General features: G+C 40.0%; 1 pseudogene; it reads right to left on the bottom strand.

Annotated features, from left to right (window-relative positions):
- Nucleotides 1-648: 648 nt before the first annotated feature.
- Nucleotides 649-25,397, bottom strand: LOC149240180 (G-type lectin S-receptor-like serine/threonine-protein kinase At2g19130 pseudogene; annotated as a pseudogene).

The following is a 25,397-nucleotide window of genomic DNA, read 5'->3' as shown; positions in this document are numbered from 1 at the left end:
TTGTCATTAATAATAATTATTATCTTAAATAAAATTATAATTTATTTAACCATTATATTTTTTTAACTCCAAATGTAATAAAATGTTTTGATACTTATTGTAAATTAGTGTGGATAGATATTTAAAAGGAAAAAAATAAATATTACAAATTATAAATAACTTAGTATAAATGATTAAAATATATATATATATATATATATATATTTTAATTTTAAAATTCCAAAATATGGAAGGGTAATTTTTTTTTTCTCATTAAAAATATATATACTATTATATTAAAACAATTTAAAAAGTGCATGATTAAAATGTAATATTATTTTAGAATATGCTAGAAATAAATAAATTCAAATCCATAAAAATAACTAAAGTATTAATGAAATACAAATTAAATCGCCACAATTATATAGCTTAATCCAATAAATAACTAATTTATTAATGAAATATAAATTATATCGCCACAATTATATAGCTTTTTGTACCTGCAAATTGTTATGAAACAATGATATACTGACAGCGTTGAATTCGTTTTATCCAGAAGGTCACTAGGGTTTTCGTGAGTCGTCCATCATAAAAGGATCTTTTATGGTTGAAAATGATTCTACACTGCAAGTAAACAGACAATACTCTGTGAAGGTTCTACATCGGATTCTAGGGATTATCGCTGTTGCGTGCATGTACTGCATGTGCAGAAGTATCTTTGTCCCAGAAGAAAAGCACCAGACTTTCGGGTTTTAACGCAAATGTTTGTAGAGAGAGGGGAATCGGTGGGAGAGGGGGCACGTCTACAATACCTTCCAATATTTGCAGCGCTTCACTCATCGATGGCCTCGCATGTTCATCGTCCTGGATACACCATCCCGCAACGATGGCGGCCCTTTTGACCTCCTCTGCGTCTGCATCGTTCATCAATTTCTTGTCCAGCACCTCCATTGCGTTTCCGCCATTGATTTGAGTTGCGGCCCACGCAGGAAAGTACACCTGATCGCTGGATTCTGAATCCACTTCCATGTTTCTTCGGCCTGCAATTATTTCGAGCAATGTCATGCCGAAGCTGTAGACGTCGGCCTTTACAGTGATTGGTAGGCCGGAGAGCCACTCTGGGGCCAAGTACCCTCTGGTTCCTCTAACTGTGGTCAGCACCTTACTATACTCTCTGCCCAGAAGCTTCGCCAGCCCAAAATCGGCCACCTTGGGGCAGAACATAGAGTCCAGAAGGATGTTTTCCGGCTTGATGTCGCAGTGGATGATGCAGTCCCTGCACTCGTCATGCAAGTACACGATTGCCCGGGCAGTGCCCACGGCAATGCTAAAACGCGTTTTCCAGTCCAGCACCTTCTTCTCAATCTCATCATCATCGCTCTGGCTTTTCTGGAGTAAGTAGTTGAGGGAGCCATTGGGCATGTATTCATAGACCAACAGTCTTCTGGAGCCCTGGGTGCAAAATCCTCGCAGCCTAACCAAATTCACATGCTGTATAATTCCGATGGTGCTCACCTCCATGCGGAATTGCTTCTCCCCTTGGTTCACACACTCCAACTTCTTAATAGCCACGACAGAACCGTCCGGTAGAGTCCCCTTGAAGACCGAGCCGAAACCTCCACCTCCAATACGCTCAGAAAAATTCTTCGTTGCAATCTGCAGATCTCTGTAAGTGAATGCAGCAAGTGCAGCCGGCGCATATTCTGTTGCAGACAAACCAGGGCGCCTACAACACCAGAGAAATAGCAGCAGTATGGCTAGAATTGCACCCAGTCCGCCCACCACGCCACCCACTACGCCGGCCAGAGTCACTTTCTTGTTGGCATTATGGAGTCCTGTCAAATCCGAGGCATCTAAGCGTAAAAAGAGAGATATCCCATTGGAGGTATCGTAGATATCTAGCAATTCACCAAACCACATTACACACGTCTGCGAAGTGCCGTTAGCAACGAAGGAATATGCAGTGCACGAACAATTGCTGAGACAGGCCGCTTGGCACTGCATTTCCCCTCTATATGGAACCCCTTCAGGGGGCGTAGATTTGCCACTCAACTCTACAAATCCATCGGTGATGGTCTCATTTCTGGCGTGGATGCATCGTAATGGCGTTTTCCGAACACATCCGCTCGACCACTGTTGAGACTCCCAAGCATGACTGTTTTTAGGGACAAAGCCGGTCACGCAGCTGCAGGACTGGAGATTGTCATTGTTACATGAGCCATAAGCGCCGCACAGGGCATACATCTTGCACTGATCCTTGGGCTGTGCCCAGAGCATGCTCCATTTGTTATTTCCCAACATAATGTACACTCGAAGTTGTCCCTTCTCTTCCACGACAAAACGTGTCAGATAGGACGTGAACTTGGGTTTCACAGAAATAGTGAAATATTTGTACGAACCGTTATCGAAAAAGTTGAAATTGTAGATGTAATTATGCGTCATCTCCGGAATTTCGCTGAAGACTTGGACTTGGCCATTCCAGACACCGCTTTCCCAGCACTTGATTCGATTCTTCCACAGCAAAACGTATTGGTCGGATCCTTTTGGATCCATCTGAATGGAGAAGCGCCCAGGTCTCGGATCCCAAGGGCTCCGCCACGACGTCACAGCCTGGCTCATACTAACCTTCATCCCTGGTAACCATGTATTTCCCGGATGGTCGAAGCTCTGCCAGATGATATCAGCGCTATTCTTCGAACTCAGAACAACCAAGTTACCAGAATCCATTATCATAGCAGAAGAAGGTTTCCTCATGTTTCCTTTCGTGGACCACAGGATTGATCCCCCATAAGACAGGAGGAGACTACCGTCCATTGTGAGATTGAAAATGGCTGAGTTGTTCTGCAGTGGTTTCTCGCTGTTGGCCACCCAAACAATTGTCTGTGGTGAGGCAGTGGCATACCAAATACCCACATACCAATTTTTAACATTGTTGTTGTTGTTGTTGAGATTGAAGAATCCCAAAGTAAACTTCCCGCCCTTAGAAATGCGGGTCTCATTGCCCTTCAAAGAGGCCCCTAACACAATGCTGTTTGAAGCTGCGTCAGCGGCATCACCCTGTTTTATGTGAAGTAGCAAAACGAAGAAGAGAAAAAAACAGGACAGAACCCGCGAGTCTGGGTGTTGCTGGATCATGCAAATTGTAGTAGCCATTATGAAATCAATTAGCTGCTCTGCTGCGACAGCATACTCTGAAACATAACAAGCCACTAGTATTGTGAATCTAATAATCTGTCCAATTTGAACAAATGGATAGGGTGAATGTTAGAGGCTATTCAATTCGAACGAGTCAGTCAATACCGTATATTGGAGTAGGCCTTCAATTGTCAAGTGACCAATTGTCATTAGACTGGTATTGTGCGTTAACTTAATCCCGAACTAGAATCCTGTAATCTGCCCAATTTGAACAAATGGATAGGGTGAATGTTAGAGGCTATTCAATTCGAATGAGTCAATACGGTATATTGGAGTAGGCCTTCAATTGTCAAGTGACTGGTAATTAAATACACTAATACAGTCTATGACTCGCCTAGAATTGTGAAGTGACTAGTAATTAAATGGACTAATAAAGTTAAACGAGTCAATACGTTATAAGAGTCGCCTGCAAAATTTAAACGAGTCAATACGTTATAAGAGTCGCCTGCAAAATTTAATCGAGTCAATACGTTATAAGAGTCGCCTGCAAAATTTAATCCAGTCAATACGTTATAAGAGTCGCCTGCAAAATTTAAACGAGTCAATACGTTATAAGAGTCGCCTGCAAAATTTAATCAATATGTTATAAGAGTCGCCTGCAAAATTTAAACGAGTCAATACGTTATAAGAGTCGCCTGCAAAATTTATACAAGTGAATGGGTTATATGAATCGCCTGCAATTGTCAGTGACTGATAATTAAAGGAGTTGTCTATAATGCGACTTTTTGAGATTCCGGTGACGGAATCCGGCGGAAGAAATTGAGATGAAATCATGATTTGTTGCAGTTAAAATGGTTTTTTAACTGCATATTCGGATTCAGCACCCTGAAAAACCCCTAGGACGGTTTCATTGTGCAGAAATTAGCTATCAAACTTGGATTCCAATAAATTACTGCCGGATTTTCACCGGAAAAAATCGCCGGAAAAACTTTCAAAAAGTCGCGTTAAAGACTACTCCATAATTAAATCTACTAAAAAATTTGAACGAGTCTATACGGTATATGCGTCCCCTGCGATTGTCAAGTTATTAATAATTAAATCGACAAATAACTGACGTAGTTTTCAGAATAGCCGCAAAAAAACAAAAAAAAACATATAAATTAGTAAAACTTAATTATTATTAATTATTTATAGCAATCAACTTAATTATTATTACTTAATTACTAATTATTTATAGCAATTAAATTTTTTTTTCAGAGGGAAAATCAACATATGGCCGAGACCAACAGATTTTTACAGCATATGGCCGAAGCTAACAGATTTTTACAACATATGACCGAAGCCAACGGAATTTCAGAATATTTATTCAAATTGTCCATTTCAACAAAATTTCAGAATATTTATACAAATTGTCCATTTCAGAATATTTACCGCATAGGTTACAAATTGTCCATAAGGCCGAAGCCAGCGGATTTCCACAGAAACACCCTGCAGGACTCAAATTAATTATTATTCCTTATAAAAGTCATGTAGTAATTATTATTTACTTATAGCAGGAATTAAAAAAATCGTATTTTAAATAATAATAAAAACTAATATAATATTAATAATTATTTTGGTCGTAGAAACCCTAGGCGCCTTTTTTAAAAATGACTGTGACCAATTCAAAAAAACAAATTTAAATTTTTGTAAGAAGAACTTAAATTTAAATTAATAATTCCTTAATATTACTTCGGAAATTAATATCAAATCCTTAATACTAATTCTAGAATTAATATGAAGTTGTCCCTGCATTAGGAATTTCAACAAGCTTTGATGACGGGAATTGGAGAGTTTTGACGGCATTGCCTCATGTCAAATTCCTCTGTCAAATTCCGTGCCTTCATGGAAACAATGAGCGCAGAAGAATATCAATTAGTCGGGATTCGAAGCTCCCGCTTAAAAAAAAATTGGGATAATAAAAACGCATTAAGAATTTTTTGGGGGTTAAAAATGGGGAAAAAGAAAAATGATGAGTTTAACGGAATTTTATGTTATTTCAACGGAGATCGTAGCAGTCTATGAGAATCTGGTATTAATCGTAGCACTTTGTCGTAGCATAGGTCTTAGAAAAATGTTTGAGGGAAAAAAAATGATTTTTTTTTTTATATTTGATTAAAAAAGGTAATAAAAAAAATACTAGCACAATTACATTTAGTTAAATGTGGTTGAGCTTAATTAAAATACTTAATAATTAAATAATAATAAATAATTAATTAAACAATTAAATAATATTAAATATTTGATACATAAATTATAAATTATAAATTATAATAATATTAAAAATAAAAATATTATTAATAATAAAAAATTATTATTATTATTATTGATAAATATCTTTTATTAATAATGACAATAATTAATATTTATTAACAAATATTAATTATTAATAATTAAAATATTTATTAACCAATATTATTTATTAATAAATGAATATTATTATTATTAATACTCATTATTATTATTATTGATTAATTAATGGTTAATAATAATAATAATAATAATTATTATTATTATTAATGATTAATAAAATTTATTTATTTATAAAAAATGATGATGATGATGTTTTTTTCTATGGCCTACAGATCCTTTGGGACTATTGTAATTTATGTAATTTGTTTTCCCAATTTAATTAAATAGAAGGTACGACTCTTGCTTCAGCGAAAAAAAAAGACGATGATGATGATGAAGAAGGGAAAGAAGGGCTCCAACATCGCTATAGTTGGGCTGCCAAGGAAAAAGAATCTAATTGTGATTCTTCAAAATCTCGTTTCTATGATTAAAAAGAAAGGAAAGAAGGGCTCCAAGATCGCTATAGTTGGGTTAGCAAAGAAGGGCTCGAACATCGCTATAGTTGGGCTAGCAAAGAAAAAGAATCTAATTGTGATTCTTCAAAATCTTGTTTCTATGATCAAAAGGAAAGGAAAGAAGGGCTCCAAGATCGCTATAGTTGGGTTGGCTTAATAAGTCAAGAAGATTAGAAGTGTGGCAGATGTTAGGGAATTGAGAGCGGATGTGAGTAAGAGTTGGGCAGTCTAAAAGGAAGTGTTTTTCATCTTCCACCTTCTTAGTATCACAAATCTGACAGATTCTATCGTCCTAAGGAATCTTGGGAGTAGATCACTACCGAGTTTCACTTCGAAGCTCGTGAGAGTAGTTCTTATCCTACCAATGTTCATTTTTTTCTTAGCAGTGGTCAACACAGAGACAATTTTGGCTATCAAGGGTAATAGTAAATAATTAATAAATAAATAAATAACTTAAATATTTATATAATAAATCATTTAAATAATAATAATAATTAATATTTGTATGATAATAAATAAAATTATTAAATAATTAAATAATTTACAAATATCAAATAATTAAATAATAATACTAACAATAATATTGTTACTAAAAATATTAATAATAAATAATGAATATTAATAGACCCTATAATAAATATGGTTGACTATGGTTGCTTTCATATTGGGACCACCTTTGTCACAATGGGACGTTGGCCCATGGTTGACCATGGATGATTATGGTTATCACAATGTGACGTTGGACTAAGAGACAATATTTGTCACAATGTGACCATGGTTGATCATGATTGATTGTAATTTCAAGACAATCTTTGCCACAATGTGATGTTAGACCATGGGTGATTTTCATATTGAGACAATCTTTGACACAATGTGAAATTGCACCAGGGTTGACCATGATTGATTTTCATATTGAGAAAAACCTATTATAAACCCAGGATATATAAATCATAAGTTAAATATTATAAACCCTAAACATTGTTGACCATGCTTCACCACGGATGATTTTCATATTGCCACAATATGTGTCACAATACGATGTTGGACTATGCTTGATCATGATTGATTTTCATATTTAGAAAACCTTTGACACAATGTAATGTTGGACGATTGATTTTCATATTTAAACAACTTGTGACACAATGCCACGTTGGACAATGATTGTCCATAGTTAACATGGCCAATACATTATATGTGGTCTATGATAATCAACATCAATTTATAGCATTTTGTTGGAGATGATGGCAGTCTATGAAAATATGCTTATAATTGGCATCAATTTATAGCACTTCGTCGTTATATGCAACATCGATTTTAGAAAAATGTTGGAGGGAAAAAAAATTGAAACTTTTTTTTTTGGAAAGATATCGAATTAAAAAATGTAATAAAGAAAAGTAATATATGCAAGAGCTTTAGCATAGATTTAGAATAATATTTACTTGAAAATGCAACAAAGAAAAACAATGGTTGCTATGCACAAGATATCTTTTTTCTAATTTAGTCTAGTATTGGAGAATCTGGAGTTAATAATCAATCATTTATAACAGTTGGTCGTTATTTAAAGCAATCTGGAATTAATAATCAATCATTTATAACAGTTGGTCATTATTTGCAACAACCTGGAGTTATTAATCAAACATTTATAGCTGCTTTCAATGGATCAGGACCACTGTCCAATTGTGCACACATACACAACTACGACTCAACTTCATAGCTTGTCTAGCGAGAATCACAAAAAGGCAATCGAACAACCGATGGTGTTGAGAACCCAAACGATTCGCATTCAACGTGGCAAAGACTGACAACTGAAAAAGTGACCATCCTTTATCCAATCAATGAATTAAGTCTATCGGATTGAAACTGTGACTAAGCATATTTAGAGCATATGAGATCTCACCCCATCCATATAATTTTAAATTTTAAAGATTTGAAATTACTACACCCCAATTCCAGAAGCAATGCCAACAAAATTCAAACTAAAAACTCCCAAATATATAATATTCAAACAATACCATAATAATTTAAAATGACAAAGATGATCCCTAAAAGCAGTCTGACCTATTTCTTCGTCGTCCATGAGTCATTTGAGTGGTTTATGAGAAGAAACCTGTTATAAAAAATTGAGTTAGGTGTACCCATCACCCATAGAATTTATCCCTTGGACACTGTTGTTCAATGAAACGTTATGGGAGGGGAAATAAAATGTTAACCAACCTTTGATGATGTTTGAAGAGGACAAACAAAATATTGAGCTTATTACGCCGAAGGTGTTTTATTATGAGGTTTTACCTCACGACATTGTTCCTAGATTCGTCGTCCGGCTCGCCCGATCAGAATCACGACATTTGTGGAAACCACAAATCTGTTTGAATGACTACGCCGCTTTTGACCACGTCTTTAGTGTCACATTGTCGGTGTCATCAGGCCATGTCAGTCTCACTTCGAGTATCCTGATGGTCATTTCTTGCCACGATACCGTCGGATATCACGTTGCAATCCACTCCCGCAAAACAAGCGCTTGTGACCTGTTTCCATCGCGTCCCGTGCTACGCGTTGCCACTGAGAATCTTGAACTCCGCCGCGAGAATTTCGCGGAGGCATTGTTTACAAAACAAGGCTACCTAGTGGAGTCATATGAGCACATTCATCATTTTGTGAAAAACTATGAAGAAACAGGACAAGAAATGCAAAGAAAACACTATGGTACATACCCGCAATCCATCATGGCCATCATAGATGCCAAAAAAGTGTAGCGCAAGAATGCTCTTCGTATTGCTTTCTTTTAATTGTGGAATTAAAAGTTGTGATAATTGAAACAACATCCTCCATTTCTCTTCTCCTTCCACAAATCGACACAAAAGCATGTTCTAGAAAAATATTATCAACACCTACACTACAACCATGAGTTCTCTTGGTGGCCTCTTCTTTGAGTCCTACCGATCCAAGTTCTTTCTTACAGCTTCGCTTCTCTCGTTAACATAAACCTTTTCTTCATTTCAAGATGGTAAGGCTTCATTTGTGGATGGATCCAACCTGAATTTAGCCTTGAACATTTAGCTCTCGATGGCATTCACGCAATCCCTGGAAAAATCACCACCCAAAACCATAAATTTAAGTCTTTTATGTGACATTTGAGTGGGCTTCACCATGGAAGACGTTGTGATGAAATTGAATTTTCGATTCTCCCTTTAATCTCAGAAACTGCAATTTCAAACCAGGCTTGAAAGAAAGGGTCTTTGGAGAAGACTAGCGGCCAGACACCAAGGGTTTTATTGTTTATTCAAGAGGAGGCATATGTTGGAAAACATTAATTCCAACCACCATCTCTTAGAACATTAATCACGACGGCGCCAACAACGTCGCCCATTGTTCCCACATCATCAAGTTTATTGTGAGTCGACAGGTTTAATGTGAGTGTGCAGGAGTCGGTAAGACATCAGTTCAAGTTGACGGAGATCCTTATTGATTCTCTTGTGTATCTATAAATAACGATATTTAATAATGAAACAATAAGCTATTTTCATAGAGTCTTCAATGTTTCTGTCACAGTATCAAAGCCGAGGGTTTTCGCTGTGGCTGCTATTTGAGGAAGAGAGAGAGTTGTGGGCGCTGAGGTGGTTGTGTGAAAGAATGGAGCTAGCGATAGTCTGAATAGCTAGTTAATCCTTGTGTGCATGCAGTGTGGTTGTCGGAGCCACCACAAATCAAAGTGTGGAGAAAACATGTTGTTGTGCGTAGAGCATTGTGAGGGAGTTGGCAGTGATCGTAGAGCGCTGAGCCACTCGTGGAGCTGGCCAGAATGCGAGCATACTGTTTGGCGCTGTAATATGTTGGAGAGTTGCGAAGCTGAGCATATTATTATGCCCGTTATGGCTATTGTGAGTTCGTTGTGCCATTAATAGACACTGCCAAGTGCTTTAAGGTTGTGAGGAATCAGTTGTGTGAAGAGCCAAGTGCATTGCTATTCTCGAGCTCTATAGATTGAACATTAGTGACTGAGCAGTGTTAAAAGGGGAAGTGGTGTGATAGGAATAGTAGATTCCCTTGAGTTGGAAGCGCTTGTGACTATTAAGTAGACGTTGTTGTGTGGAGTAATAGTTGTGTGGAGACATAGTCGAAAGTGTGGGAAAATTATGGAGTTGTGTGCTCTCTATGAATTAACATTTGGCGCAGGTGAGCTGCTTGGAGAAGAGTTGAGTGTGGTGTGGAGGAAGTGTTATGTGCTGTTTTGTGAAGTAAGACAGTGTGTCGTGCTGTTGGGCGCTGCATTACAAGCTAGGAAGAGGTGTGGGGAAGCAACGATGAGGAGCAACAAGCATAGGCTTTGAAGTCAGAAAAGCCTTGCGTTGTTTTGCTGTCTAGTGGAGCCATTGGAAGAGGCGTAAAGGAGGAGAGGAACTACCTAGAGAAGCAGCTAGCGTAGAGTGTGAGAAGTAGAGTGTTGTTGGTTAAGGGAGAAATGTTGGAGCACTGTTGGAATCATGAGAAGCAAGTTTGTGTGTTTAAGGAGAGGCGAGTGAGCCATATATTGGAGCATCGTGTAGTTAGTTGTCACCAAAAAGTGATAAAAATTTTTGTGAACAAGTGAAAGTGTGTGGAACAAGTCATGGGTTAGCAAATGACGTTCAAAAAGTCTCGAAGAGCATTGAAAAAAAATCAAATGGAAGAAGCCGCAGGAAAATATGAAATATTTCTAAGAGCAATCCATACTTGAGTATCAAAATGAAAATCTGGATTAGCCAGAAAAGTTTGAAGAGACAGATGTAATATTGAAGTGATTAATGCCAGTTCTGCCATCATTCTCGGGTAAAAAATTTAAGCTTTGGGCGATGATAATGGAAGGATTACTTGGTTAAGTAGATTTATGGCAATTTGTTGAAGAAACATCCATAAATCCCCAAGACAAGTGTAGAAGTGTAGTAGCATTACTTCTCATTATATCAACTCCAGATGAAAACATTTTGTCTAATATTTTGCATGAATTTTGGTTAAATATATAATGCAAAAATATTTTGGGATGTTCTTGAAATGAAGTACAGTATGGATCTAAGTGAGAAAGCTGAAGTTGATGAAGGTGTTGTTGCTAAAGGTGATTGTATTGAAAGCATCATAACTAGGATTAAGGATGAAAATATGTTTGTAGATGACAATAGAGTAGTATGTGATATTAAGTAAACTCCCTGTGATGCAAAGACTTATGAAGTCAAATTTGATGAGAATAATGTATCTCATGAAGAGTGGTTCAATATGATGCATGAAGAGCATCTTATTGATGAGCTGTTGTTTGGTGAGAAGAGTTGCCTACCTCCATACACAAATCAAATGCAGGACAACATGTTTGCAGCAACAAAATTGACTAAAGAGGTTGAAGACATGAATCAACCAACTATGTCAGCAAAGAAAAATGAAGGAAGCAAAGCTCTCTTCAAAGAGCATGATGACAAGAATCAGAATGGCTCTTTTTATGAATCTAACATTGTTTTTGAGTGTTCAGATATTTACAATCAATAAAAAGCAACAAAACTTGAATAAATTGCAAGCATTAAGGACAAGTATAAGTCTCAAGAACCTGCAGCAATGTTGAATACAAAGAATGTTAACCCGCAATCAAGAAAGGAGAAACTCCATCACTATCTTATGGCAAGAAAGGTGAAGATGAAATTGCACCAGCAAATGAACAAGCATGGACCCTTTAGCAAGAAGGAAAAAACGAAATGTTTTGTTGTAAACCTAACTGAGACTTAGACCAGCAGACAAGTTAAAGTTTAGGTCATTGTGATTAAGGGGAGGTGTTAGAACATTAATCACGATGGCGCCAATGGTGCCACCCATAGTTCCCACGTCATCAAGTTTAATGTGAGTCGAAAAGTTTAATGTAAGTATGCAGGAGTTAGTAAGACATCAGTTCAAGTTGGTGGAGATCATTATTAATTCTCCTTGTTGGGTGCGGGATCCCCCAAGGGAAGTTTTGGGGCTTAAACCCATATTTTGACCAAATTTGATGTAAAGACTCTGCATTTTGTGGGTGCAGAGTGCGAATATTGTAAATGAGTCATAGGTTTGTTCGCCCTCAAATTTGTAATGTAATGTCGACTTTAGAAATCTACCCATGGTCCGCAGACCATGGGATTGTATAAATAGAGCGAGGCTCTAAGTTGAAAATAAGTTAGATAAAAGAAAGAAATAGATAGAGAATTAAGTATTATCTAAGTGTAGAGTCGAGTATTTGGATCGTAAAGTAGGAGAAGGCTCTACAACTGAGTGTGCAGAGGCCTAGTAGTCCGCAGCTAAGTGTGCGGACCCCTGCAACTGAGTGCATAGGTCGAGTCGAGTCTGTAACCGTTGGAGAAGTAATAACAAGAATTTTTACATCATTTCTGTGTATTTTTTTCCTGTTTTGTGCATTGAATGTATTGGATATAAATTGCATTTCTATTGTTTATATGATGCGCGAACTTATATGAATGTGTTGATAAAGTGAATATAAGATAGAGTATCAGTTTACGCAAAGATAAATATATGTTATAAGAAGATAAGTAAGATACACAGTGTAACTTGGGGAAGTAGCGCAGATCGATGCTAGGGTAGCGTGAAATCACCTCAACCCTTGGTCAGGGCTACACAAAGACGATTATAATAGATCGCAAAGGTCTCACAGGTCAGGACAACGCGCGAAGTAACCTATGCAAAGGTATTCACAGTTGGACTAAACCAACCCCTTAGACAACTCAAGGGTGTGAAAACTTGGTTCCAGCATCCCCCCATACTGCTTTGGGTGAGACCTCAGTCCGAGCTCCATGTGATGTTGCCAAAAGGGCCAGTAGTACAGGGATTTGTTTGGCTAATTAACTCCAAACCTGGGTCAGGCCTCCTCAATCCAACAAATGGTTCTTTTGCGGGGACCAGAATCTGCATAGAGATGTCTGATGTCATATCATTGGAATCTAACTAAGAATGAAAATGAAGGTTGGTTGGACAGGAGAATTCACGAGTTCGCGGCACAGGAGAATAGGAATCCGCGACTATCAAAGGAAGAGTGGTTAGACTGCTACCTGTACATAGAGATATACAAAATATTCTTCGCATCTTTCCCTACTGAGTCGTACGAGTGGATCACAAAGTTAGCAGATAGCTAAGGAAGGTGGAAACTCGACAATCGCATTGTGTGGACCCTAGAATTAGTGTGCAGATTGGAAGCATCAGAGGATAAATTCGTGCGCGCTGTTAATCACTGGCTCGATCGAATTATAGGAGGATTCATTACTGAGTTCACGTAGATACTTTAGTTAGCTATAGCAAGGCAGAGTGACGCTTTCTCAAAGGACCACGAGGTAAGTATGTAAAGTCTCTGAATACTTGGATTAAAATGTTATTGTGTGAAAAGAGGGTTATGCAATTACTTTGATGCCTGGAGCTACGCGAAGTGGGAAAACCTACAGAAATGAAGGAAGTAAGGGACCAGAGAATAACCCTTTGATTTCACCTCCACGAGGGGACGAGGAAGAACTCGCAAAGGTATTGCCATGAAGTGCGATCCATTTGATAAGGTAAAGGATTCCACGCATACCACCCCCACCCACACCACCACTAGTTTCACTGTCTTCACCTCCATCTTCACACGTACCACCTCTACCACCACCGCAAGTCAATATGGCAAGATGATAAGGTTGCCTGTGTTCAAGGGAGTAGGAAATGAATATTCGAACCAATTTTGGTTCGTGATAAGAGCCATATTGGAAGTGCAGGGAGTTATAGATGACAATATAAAGAAAGAGATACAGGTTAGCACCCTGCAGGACCACGTGTTGACCTGGTATATTAAGCATTCTAATGACAATTTGAATGCGAGGATCGTGGATATCCAAATTACGGTAAATAAGGAATTTAGCAGGCTGAAGTCAGAAGCACAATTGATCATTGGATTCAAAGAGATCACAATTCTACCAGGTGAGACTCCTTGGGAGTTGGATCAGAGGCTGAAGTGCATAATTCGCGAAGCTAATATGACTTTAACGGATGGACAACACCGCGAATGGTTTGTAGCATCGTTAACGCCACATTTGAGGAACGCGTTGTCGCAACAGAGGTTAACGACTCAAGCAGAGGCCTTGGAGATCGCGATGAGGCTGTATGAGACCCCAATACAGGATCCTAACTTGGGAGTTTAGTAGATCCACGCGCAGTTGAAAAACTTATGCCTTGAAATGTAGAGTCTAAAACAGGCAGGACAACTCGACCAGAAGTGCGCGAAGAGGTATGATGCGTTAAATGTAAGGGTTAGGGTCATGACAAGGACCATTGCCCGATGTTCATGAATTACCTCACGGGAGGAGGACCAATGCCACTAAGGCTGGAAGCACAAGCGGGACCTAGTGCAACACTTACTTTGTGGTGCATGATTTGTCAAATAGGAGGGAAACACGCTACAGGCAACTACCATTTGTTACAAAAGCATACACAAAATTCACAATAATTGTTTTGTAACTTTTGTAGGTCAGTAGGACACGATGAGTGCAGTTGTAGAAGCTATGAGTTAATGATGGATAAAACTCCCACCTACAGAGTTCAGGCTGAATCGCGACCCTTAGACCCGAGTGCAAGGATGGCATGAACAAGATTTCAGGGACGCAGACGAGGCCGAGGTGGAGGAGGACCTGGAAGAGGTCGCAGACAGCTAATATGCTACAATTGCAGTGGGCTGAGACATTATGCTCGCAATTGTACGAATCCAACGCGCCCATCATGTTTGTATTGTAATTTTTTTGATCATGAGATGGAGGATTGTTCTATGTTGATAGCTAGGATACGTGAGAAGGGATCGCTACCACCTCCCCCGAATCAGAACCTGCAGATGATGAGGTTTGAGCCACGCGAGGAAGATCCAAATGTGAATATTGTGCTCTGAAGTGGAATTAAAATGGGAGATGATAAAGGAAAACAACCCGAAGATAGCACTTGGGTTCGCAAAGCTCCGGCGAAGGAAGCGGAGTTTGATTTGGAGTACACTAAGGAAACCTTCATGGAAGCTAAGAAGAGCTACGATGATGCCTCTACTTCAGGAAGAAAAGATAGATCGAAGTAAAAAATGGACCCATTTATGCTTATGACATTCCTGGAAACATGCATGAAGCTACTGCGTGACAGTAAGGTTGTAAAGGGACTACAAGAACTCATTAATAGATGCGTTGGGATTGCGGCAGGAGAAATGCACGTAGTTCAAAACATTGGAAAGCATAAGAGAAGGATGGGGAAAGAAATGAGGCTAACCACGCAGATTGGAGAATATGAGATGGACCAAGTAATTCTGGACTTAGGATTAGACGTGAACGTTCTTCCAAAGAAAACATGGGAGCGCATGGGGAGGCCCACGCTACAGTGGTCTCCTATTGAACCGTGAATGGTGAACCAACAGAAGGTAATACCCCTGGGGAGATTTGTTATAGACATTTTTGGGCACTGCAACCCCAATCATAAATGTCCATAAACCAAGGGCTCCTAAGTCCCTAAAGGTGTTGTTCCAACCCCTAAAAGAATAAGGTCAACTGATTACAGCATCTCCCAAAAGTTCTCCATGAAAAACTACTTAGGACTGGTCAAAACTGGACCATTTCACCTGCTCCATGGTTAGAGTGCGTTGCATCCCACCTGAATACACACAGTAGGTGCGATTCATGTTGAAAAGCCATTTTATGGGGTGCTATGGGCGAGAGTGGACAAATGGCAGGGTCAATTCGCAAGGTGGAGGAGCATGGAATCTTCCAGTAACTTCTCCTGTGACACTTGCCTCTCTGCATTCGACCAAGGACGAGTAAGAGATCATCAATCTCCAAGTGGAATCAAGAACTATCAGAGAGAGGACACTAATCAAATCTCAAAAGCTGACTCATTCCCCTTGAAAACATCTACATATGGATCCCTCATCCCAGAGATCTGGAGGCTAGAATTTTGTACCTTGTAAGCAAGTGTTGTTGGTTTCTTGGTGCAATATCATAGTGTTGGGTGATCTAAGCTTTTCATGAGGTGAAGAAGGGCTTTCTTGCTAAGAGGATGATGATGGGTCAGAACAATTGGTTGTAATCCTCTTTGCTCTTTCTTGATTATCAATAAAGTTATTCAAGTTTTCCTCCACATTCTTGTATGATTGATGTTATATGCATCTGTGTGGTCAATATATATCTGGTCCTATATTGTTTATGATAATAGATCTATGTTCTTGGATAGTTTTATGTTGCTTTGGTTCTACAGGCGCTCTTTGAAGCTGGGTAGACGAGGAAGCAAGTGGCAAATACCTATCAGAAGGGAGAGGAATCGAGCAAGGAACCAACCGCAAGATAGAGGTTGGTCTCCTTATTCCTCTCTTATCTATTTCTCATAAAAGAAAATGAAAGTAGTTTTTAGTTTGTTTGTTTCTAAGGTAGCTACCAGCCTTAGTGGGACTAGCAGCTCTGCATAGACACTAGTTTTCCCGATAACAGAATGGCGACTCCACTGGGGAGCAAATAGATTGTTTGTTTATCTACACTTGTTTACTTTGTAAACTTACAGACGGAGCCTGAAGTCAAGCCAGCTAGCCTTCGAACTGCATTTGCTATGCAAGTGCAAAGTAGATCAACGCTGCTTCAGTCTATCTCCGAGTTCTGTTTATGAATTAAACAGTTGATTTACAAGCTCTCTAATTGCCCTTGTGGTGGCTCTAGTAACCTCCTTAGATCTACCCCTGTGATTGATTTACTGATTACCACTTGCTCGGCCTAAATCCCTCAATTGAGCTGCAAACTGTGACCCAAAACCCGGTTAAAGTCTCGTCACTGGTCCATCGCACTGTGTCTTCTTTGAAACCTGAATGCATCGCACTTCCCGAGTGTATTAGGTGCGTTGCATTTCAGTTTCCCTATGCTACAGGTGCACTGATCAGACCTCCTCTGCTCTTAGATTTTAGCTTCTGTGTTCATACTTTTCAGCTCTATTCAGGAGTTTTGTTGCCTGTAATCAGTACACCTCTGTTGAAACCCCCTTCCTTGTCGTTATTCCGCCTCCATTGTGCAAGGAACTGTAAATGTTTTTATGTATTTTTGAGTCATTTTCAGTTCTCCTTTACAAAGAAGTAGCGTAATTGTACTGTCGTTTCTTGATTTGAAAGTGTCGCAAGTGTCGTTTTCAGTCATAGAAGAGAATCCCATTGTTCTTGATAGTCGATTACACTGTTACTCTTGTATTTGATTTGAATTAGTAGTTTTTCAAGTGTCGAAAGAAAGTCTTCAATTCTGAATAGCAAAGTGTCGTCATTGTCCTCATTTTGTTTTGAAAAGAAGCTTGTTAGTAATTGTCGGTTTGAAAAATAATTCAGATTTGCGCTTAGCTTTCTTTTTATCATTCACACATTAAGAAGGCTGAAAACAAATACATGCATGTGCATTTGCATTTAGACTGTTTGTTGGTTTGATTTAGGATTGTGCATATAGTGTGTGTTCTATGCTCTTTGTTGAAAGAAAATCATCTCTCTTTCCTTAGTAGCTAGGATTTTCATTGCAAAAAGAAGATTAAACGACTGTTTATCATCTTAGATTGCATTTTAGGAATTGTACATCAACATCACGTGGTGAACCTGAAAGGCAAATTTCTTAAGCAAGATCAACTATAAAATAAATTTAATGAATCTAAATACGCTTTGGAACCTAACGCACAACATCTAGAAGTCTAAGCTAGAGACTATTCCGGTGTCGTAAACCCTGGAAACTGTTGTTTTCACTGTTGGTTGGGTGATTTTTCCACTTTGAGACGATAAGTGCCAGTACGGACTTGTGCTCCCACGTACCGTCGAGTATATTTTGGGAGACCACAATAGGCTATATCCTTTATCCATACAAAGCCATGTCTGCTGCCCTATCAATCGCAATGCACTGAACACAACATTCGGGAAGATTGACTTCCGTACCGTAAAAAGTATTCTGCAGTTTTGAGATTGGTTTGGTAATCCCTCTATCTAGATTTCTAGAGCAATCCCTTTCATTCCTTTTCAGGCTCCTTAACGGAAAAGGTCCATCTGAGCACTTGTCACTTCAGGCTCATTAAAAATCAAAGGCGACTAGAGTCATCTTTTGTTTTTTCTCGACTCTTAAAAATTGAAAAAACAAGTTGTGTCAAAGCGTCTAAAATTTATTTTAAACGGAATAAACATCACCTTTCCTACGTTGGTCTTAGGTTGAGAAAAAATGGAGTCCACCAACCAAGGAGTTCCCCTTGGAGGAAATCCTAGTCCTTTATCCTCTTGGGGAGATGTCAATGCACCCCATATGGCCACATTGTCTCTTCTAGGATTGACAATCGGCTTGCCCATATGGCTCTTCTCAACTTATGTCGTTCAGAACACCGTGATTCCTGAATAATCAAGTCAGCAACTAAACAATACTAGAGTTACCCCCCAACCCTCCACTTCGTCCAATTCTTCCTCTCCTCCTTCCTCTTCGCTTGATGAAGCTGGTAAAGCCCAAAATCAAGTAACTGAGAAGAAGAAGGAGAAGAAGAAGAAAAAGAAGAAGAAGAAGGAGCTAAAGGCGAAAAGGGGAAACCAAGCATTGTCTAGCGAAAATCCACACACTGCACCGACCAGGCCTAAATTGCCATGTGTCATTTGCAAAGGAGACAACTATCATCGAGATTGTCCTTGCATCCCTCGGATCTTAAGGGACTGGTCTCCTCGTTTGCACAATCTGGTGTCATCAACCTCTGACGATCACGTTGAGCATACACCATCAACTAGTGAAAGTGAAGCCCCTGGACAAAAAGGAAAGTATAAATTTCCTTGTAAATTGTGTGAAGGCGATCATGTCGTCCACCATTGTCCCTTCTTAGACAAAGCTAAAAGAGTTTTGGACGACCGTCCGGTTTCATCGTTACGGCTTCCTCCTGGATATAAGAAACTCTTGCCGCGTCCGTCACTAGTTGAAAATCCGGCTGACACACCCTTGTGGTCAGCCGAAGCATCTATCATTGAAGATAAACCATCTGAATCCACACCAGACGAAAGTCAAAAGGTCGAGGTGGCAGTTGACCTAGTCGTGCCTTCAGAGGATCAATCTTTAGATGATGCAGTCACCGAAGAGAAAAAGAATGACACCGTTCAAATTATCTTCGTAAGCACAAACTTCGATGAACATGGGGGTAGTCTACCCATTCCTTTACCGCAGGAAGGAAGTTCATCAAAGTCGTATCCGGCCGTCTATTCGGTCCCACCTCTAAGCAACCTAGTTGTTTCCTTTGACTGGAATCTACTAGGCAGACCCCATTTACCGGCTAGTGTACCATTTCGAATCATTGCTCAAATATATAGAATGGTCATGGCCGGTACCATCATAGATGAAGGGGCTTCTGTGAGTATCCTTTCCTCAACTGCTTGGAAAGCGCTTGGTTTGCCATCGCTTTTGCCTGAGATGAGAAATCTAACAGGCTTTGACAAAGGAACCAGTCGACCGTTAGGGATCCTTCCCGATGTGCCGATAACGTTGAGAAGGAAAACCGTTCACATGAACGTAATTGTAGTCCAAGGACCCCTGGATTATAATCTACTCCTTGGACGGGACTATATTTATTGCATGGGAGTTGTCGTCTCCTCACTCTTTAGAGTAATGTGTTTCCTGCGCGAAGGAAGAGTGGTCAAGCTCGTAGACCAGCTTTCATTTCCTAGTTCACACATAGAAAATAGTCATATACCAACCCTGAATGGTCTTTTCATGCAAGGAATGTCTCATCAATCCCTAGTCCGTCCTCCTGATAGTGATTCGGAGGACATGACTGAAACCCAGGGGGCATGCACCGTGGCCTGTTTCGACAGGAAAACCTTGGGTATAGGGTAGGTTTCTGCAGAGGAAATATGACTAGTCTGACACACCCGTCCATTTAAGAAAATGGGATTAGGCTGGAATAAGATTCCCTCGTCAAAGTTATGTGAGTGGAGGCATCTGCTCCACTCACCTTTGTCTATTTCGGTAGACATCGCCGAGGAAGTGTTTTGTCTGTGACATAGATGGAACAATCTTTGGTAACCTGGAAATTTTTCGCTATACCTGGGGGCATGCAAACCTTTTGGTATGCAAGCAAAGAGCGATCATTTATTTTTTAAATTTATAGGTCCTCTAACCCTTTAAACTTGTAGGATTGGTCGTTTTCTAACTTGCATAAAGAAAGGATTCGGAGCAAAGCTTTGTAAGGTGCAAGCTCCACAAAAATGGCATCTTAGATGAGACATCCTTATTATACGACTGGATCGAACAGTTTTAACGCGAAATTCAAGCTCGTTAAAAAATAAACATAAGAAATGAGCAAGTGTTCCCCCCAGCGTTTAAGATCATTAAAAAATGAACCATTTTCCGGTAAATAACCATCATGAATGTATTATCATCAGCCTTTTGAAGCCTTGGTCGTGTTCTCATCATCACCTCCACTCTGTATTGGCCGATCATTCACCTCCACTTGATTGTTTACCCCTTTTAAGGAACAGCTGTGAAGAGTGATCCTGTTAGCCATCCTTGTGACACTGTCGTGATTGGAAAATTCCAAACCTTACTTGGAATCAACTTCTACCCGAATCTATCACTCGTTCCTCAAAAAATGAGTCTCCTTTAAGCTCTTTTCAACTGACTCGTAAAATATGAAAAGATTGCCAAGCCATTGGCCTCTCCAGCTCGTTAAAGTGACCGGAAGTGCTATCCCTCCTTTAGATTTTAATCTTTTTGGACCTGAGGGATTATTACACAAAAAGATCGAGTGCTTGTTTTGTTCGGCTTGTTAAAATTACCGAAAATTCATCCCTTTTGTATTATTTTATACTTTTTCGGACTTAAGGGATTAGATGATAAAAAAGGATTTTTGGAGTTTCCTTTACATCCCTTTTCAAACTCTCTAAAATTGAAAAGGACCGAGTTATCTTTGTCGTTAAACTCATTAAAACCTAATAGCGACAAACTTGTCCATAACAGACAGGAACGAGTTTCACTATCGCTAGGCTCGTTAAAACATAGTGATGGGTTTGCCCGAAGGGAAAATTATAGAACAAGCATATGTTATCCTCCTCAAGCTTGACAACAATAAAGAGGTATTGGTTAGCAATGACTGGGGAAAAATTGGGAAGAAAACTTGAAGAAACTTTGTTGGTAGCAAGTCGCTCTTGAACATGACACTTTCACTCCGCATCCGAGTTGGGTTGGGTTGTTCCATTCACTGGTCACATCACCATGGTTCCGTCACACCATCCATATTTGTGGTTAATGCTACCGAACCATCATGTCAGTGTCACCGATATGTTCAAGAGAAGTCGCTCAGAGAATTCACCTGTGTCTCACCCACTGCAATACATTTACGCTCCATTCTTTCATGACCACCACCCTGAACCTTATATCACCAGATCGTTTTCACCTCCATTAAAATCATTTGCTCCGTTCCGTGTCATTGATGTGGGATTCCCTAAGGCCCTCCTATGATGGATCGCTTCTTGTCGACATCAGCTCATTATCCAAGAAGTTGATCTAGGAACAACCCTTTCAGTACTTTGAAGCTTGCATGCCTCAATGGCAAGTTTCTCACTTCCGACGACAGGTTTACATCAATGACCTTCGACTGAAAGATTTTGCGTGGTGTTCGACGCTAAGTCCCTTATTCACACCACGTGAATTGTACTGTAGTACCTTGAGGGTCATCATCATTATCGGTGATTCCTCTCGCGCCTGTTAATAGCTTACATCATTGGCTGGTAATCAGGCGATGTCTTTCCATGTTCGACTCGAGAACATCTCTCACATGGATTGACTTGTACTTTGAGTGAAGATCGAACGAGATTGAAGACCCCGGATCTAGTTTCATCCATCCGATCTGTGATATATATTCAAGAAAATAAAGACATCAAATGTACATCATTGCTGCACTGATAATCATCCAATCTAAGGGATGATGGCTCTACCAGAATCATCAGTCTACACTCAGACGATTGTCTGTCTCATGTACATGAAAATGAATTTATAAAGCTGAGCATGGGAATGCCCGCCTCAGCTAGAGCATGAAAATATTATGAAGATAATGTATTGTATTGTATCTTATTACAGGTCGCCTTCCAACTTGAAAAAACTTCGGATCCTCATGATAAAGCATTTCACCCGACATCAAAAGATTAACGACCTCATGCTTTAGGGGGAAACTGTTATAGACATTTTTGGGCACTGCAACCCCAATCATAAATGTCCATAAACCAAGGGATCCTAAGTCCCTAAAGGTGTTGTTCCAACCCCTAAAAGAACAAGGTCAACTGATTACAGCATCTCCCAGAAGTTCTCCATGAAAAACTACTCAGGACTGGTCAGAACTGGACCATTTCACCTGCTCCATGGTCAAAGTGCGTTGCATCCCACCTGAATACACACAGTAGGTGCGATGCATGTTGAAAATCCCTTCTATGGGGTACGATGGGCGAGAGTGGACAAATGGAAAGGTCAATCCACAAGGTGGAGGAGCATGGAATCTTCCAGAAACTTCTCCTGTGACACTTGCCTCTCTGCATTCGACCAGGGATGAGTAAGACATCATCAATCTCCAAGTGGAATCAAGAACTATCAGAGAGAGGACACTAATCAAATCTCAAAAGCTGACTCATTCCCCTTGCAAACATCTATATATGGATCCCTCATCCTAGAGATCCGGAGGCTGGAATTTTGTATCTTGTAAGGAAGTGCTATTGGTTTCTTGGTGCAATATCATAGTGTTGGGTGATCTAAGCTTTTCATGAGGTGAAGAAGGGATTTCTTGCTGAGAGGATGATGCTGGGTCAGAACAATTGGTTGTAATCCTCTTTGCTCTTTCTTGATTATCAATAAAGCTATTCAAGTTTTCCTCCACATTCTTGTATGATTTATGTTATATGCATCTGTGTGGTCAATATATATCTAGTCCTATATTGTTTATGATAATAGATCTATGTTCTTGGATAGTGTTATGCTGCTTTGATTCTACAGGTGCTCTCTGAAGCTGGGTAGACGAGGAAGCAAGTGGCGAAGACCTATCGGAAGGGAGAGGAATCGAGCAAGGAACCAAGCGCAAGACAGAGGTTGGTCTCCTTATTCCTCTCTTATCTATTTATCATAAAGGAAAACGAAAGTAGTTTTTAGTTTGTTTGTTTCTAAGGTAGCTACCAGCCTTAGTGGGACTAGCAGCTCTGCATAGACACTAGTTTTCCCGATAACACGATTGCAGGGAATCACCGTGGATATTGAGGGAGCGAGCGCGCTAGCAGACTTTGAGGTGATAGATATTGTTAATGACAACGATCCCTACCCTGCGCTCTTAGGAATTGATTGGGCCACTGACATGAATATGGTGATTAATCTGAAGAAGCACAAGATGATTTTTGAGAAGAAGTATCTGCGCATAGTTATACCCTTAGACCCTGCTGAGGGATCACACTACACCGAGCCGGTGCGCGACTATGAAAGCGACGATGATTTGGACTGCATATACAAGATAACTGCGTGAGAGCAAGACTAGGTAAATCCCACTGTGGATGGACGAATATCAGGGGAGTGCGAAAGCTCCTACACTTCAGATTCTGACAAAGAGATAGAACAATGGCAGAATTAGTTACACGAGGTAACCACGCTTAATTGTAACATGATGACAAGGTCAATGCATTGCGTAACAACAGAACTAAGAGATCTCCCTACCTATGATAGATTAGGTGAGGTAGATACTTTCTTGGACAAATTCGAAAGGAAAGTGTCAGAAAAGCAACGTTTACGGGCCTTGAATTGGGTACTGCGCGCTACGCCTACAAGGTGGTGGGGTATGCACAGAGGAAGCTTTGAAGACTGGTGCGCATGTAGAAAAAATTTGTGCACACGGTTTGGGAAACCTATAGTGTGATTTGCAGATAAATACAATGGACGGGATGGTCCATGCGCGCATCTGTCCAGGTGGGTACAGGCATATGGTAAAAAACCTGCACGGATACACATGAACTGTGCGTCAGGAAATATGGTCAATAAGCATGTGTTGGGGGCAAATGTGCAAACGATTCCTCAAGTTGGAACGATAGACTGTGGAGAGAACGAGCGTGCAGAAGGTTATCCACACGGAAGCATTTAACGAAGTGTGTGAAGCACTGAACAAGGTATGTAATGCGTAGCGAAGTGATTGGGACCTGCGCGTACCAACAGTCTTATGGGCTTATAGGGCAACGTGCAAGAAACTGATGGAACATATGCCTTCTAGGCTGGCCTATGGAGCGAACATTGTAATGCCAATGGAGTATATCATGCCTAGTCCGCGTGTAGTAGCACCCCCAGATATGACAGTTCATAGAGCCTTGAAAGAAGGGATCACGCAGTTGGAAGAGCTCAAAGAGGAATGCTTGGGACCTAATGAAGAGATCCAACAAGGTAATCTTAGGAACCAAGAACTCATGAATGAAAGGGTTTGGTTGAGGGAGAAAAGTGTCGTGGTGGAAGCAGAAGTCAAGAAGCTTGAGGGAGGAATATAGAAGGACATTCTTGATAAGAAAATCATGGTGATAAAACAGGAGGCGCACGATTCCATTGAAAAATTTAGGAGCTACTGCCAAGAGTTGATCAGTGTGATGCCTTGGATCGGGCCATATGTTACTAAAGGGATCACTGATGGTGGTGCGATGTAGATGGTAAAGTGCGCGATGCAAATAGTAGAGTTAAAAGGCGGACTTTTCTCAGGAAAAGTGAGTGATGCTCAGTTGAAGCCGTATATAGGTGGCCTAGCCACCTGACTAGCCATAGGAAGCATAGTCTTAGTGCCCCAGGCAATTGAAAGGAGGTACAGGACTATAAACCACTATGCTGGGGACCTACGCAATGTCAGGGCTGTGCACAGGAGCGAAGTGTCACAGGGTCCATGATAGCGCAAGAGTAGCTGTGCTATCACACGGGTCGGCTAGAAAGTGACTGTTATAATCACTATTCATGATGTAATGCTTGGTTTGAGACCAAATGGAGCTGGAAGTAGGCATTTAAGGCAGGATTTATGGGTTATATTTGGGAAAATCTGCCGCCAAGGGAGAATTAATGAACCAGATTTGGGGGGAATGGTCAAATTCGAATTCAAAAGGTGCTATAAATTGCAAAGGGCTGCCCAACAAACAAAACTTGGCCATTTGAGAATTGAGCTATTGCACACCCAGAGATCTATGAACCCATATTTGTTTGAGTTTTTGAAGTTGAAGGCGTTGTTTGAGCACTTACCTAAGCCGTTGAGAGATTTGTGGAACAACAGTAAGACCACACTAGAGGAAGCCATGGAGAGCGGTGAAATGACTGTTGAAGAAGCCGTGCAAGCCATGACAATAGGAGATGCCCCTAAGAGCACCGAGATAGTCACAGAAATCCCTAAATCACTGCGCACACCGAGACCCAAGAAATATAAGCAACCCAT

Source organism: Pinus tabuliformis, chromosome 8 (assembly GCF_031772625.1).
Source record: "Pinus tabuliformis cultivar Carrire ecotype Pingquan chromosome 8, CPIR1, whole genome shotgun sequence".
In the NCBI taxonomy this organism is placed as follows: domain Eukaryota; kingdom Viridiplantae; phylum Streptophyta; class Pinopsida; order Pinales; family Pinaceae; genus Pinus; species Pinus tabuliformis.
Note: the sequence above shows the minus strand (reverse complement) of the source record. Positions and strands in the feature narration are given on the sequence as shown.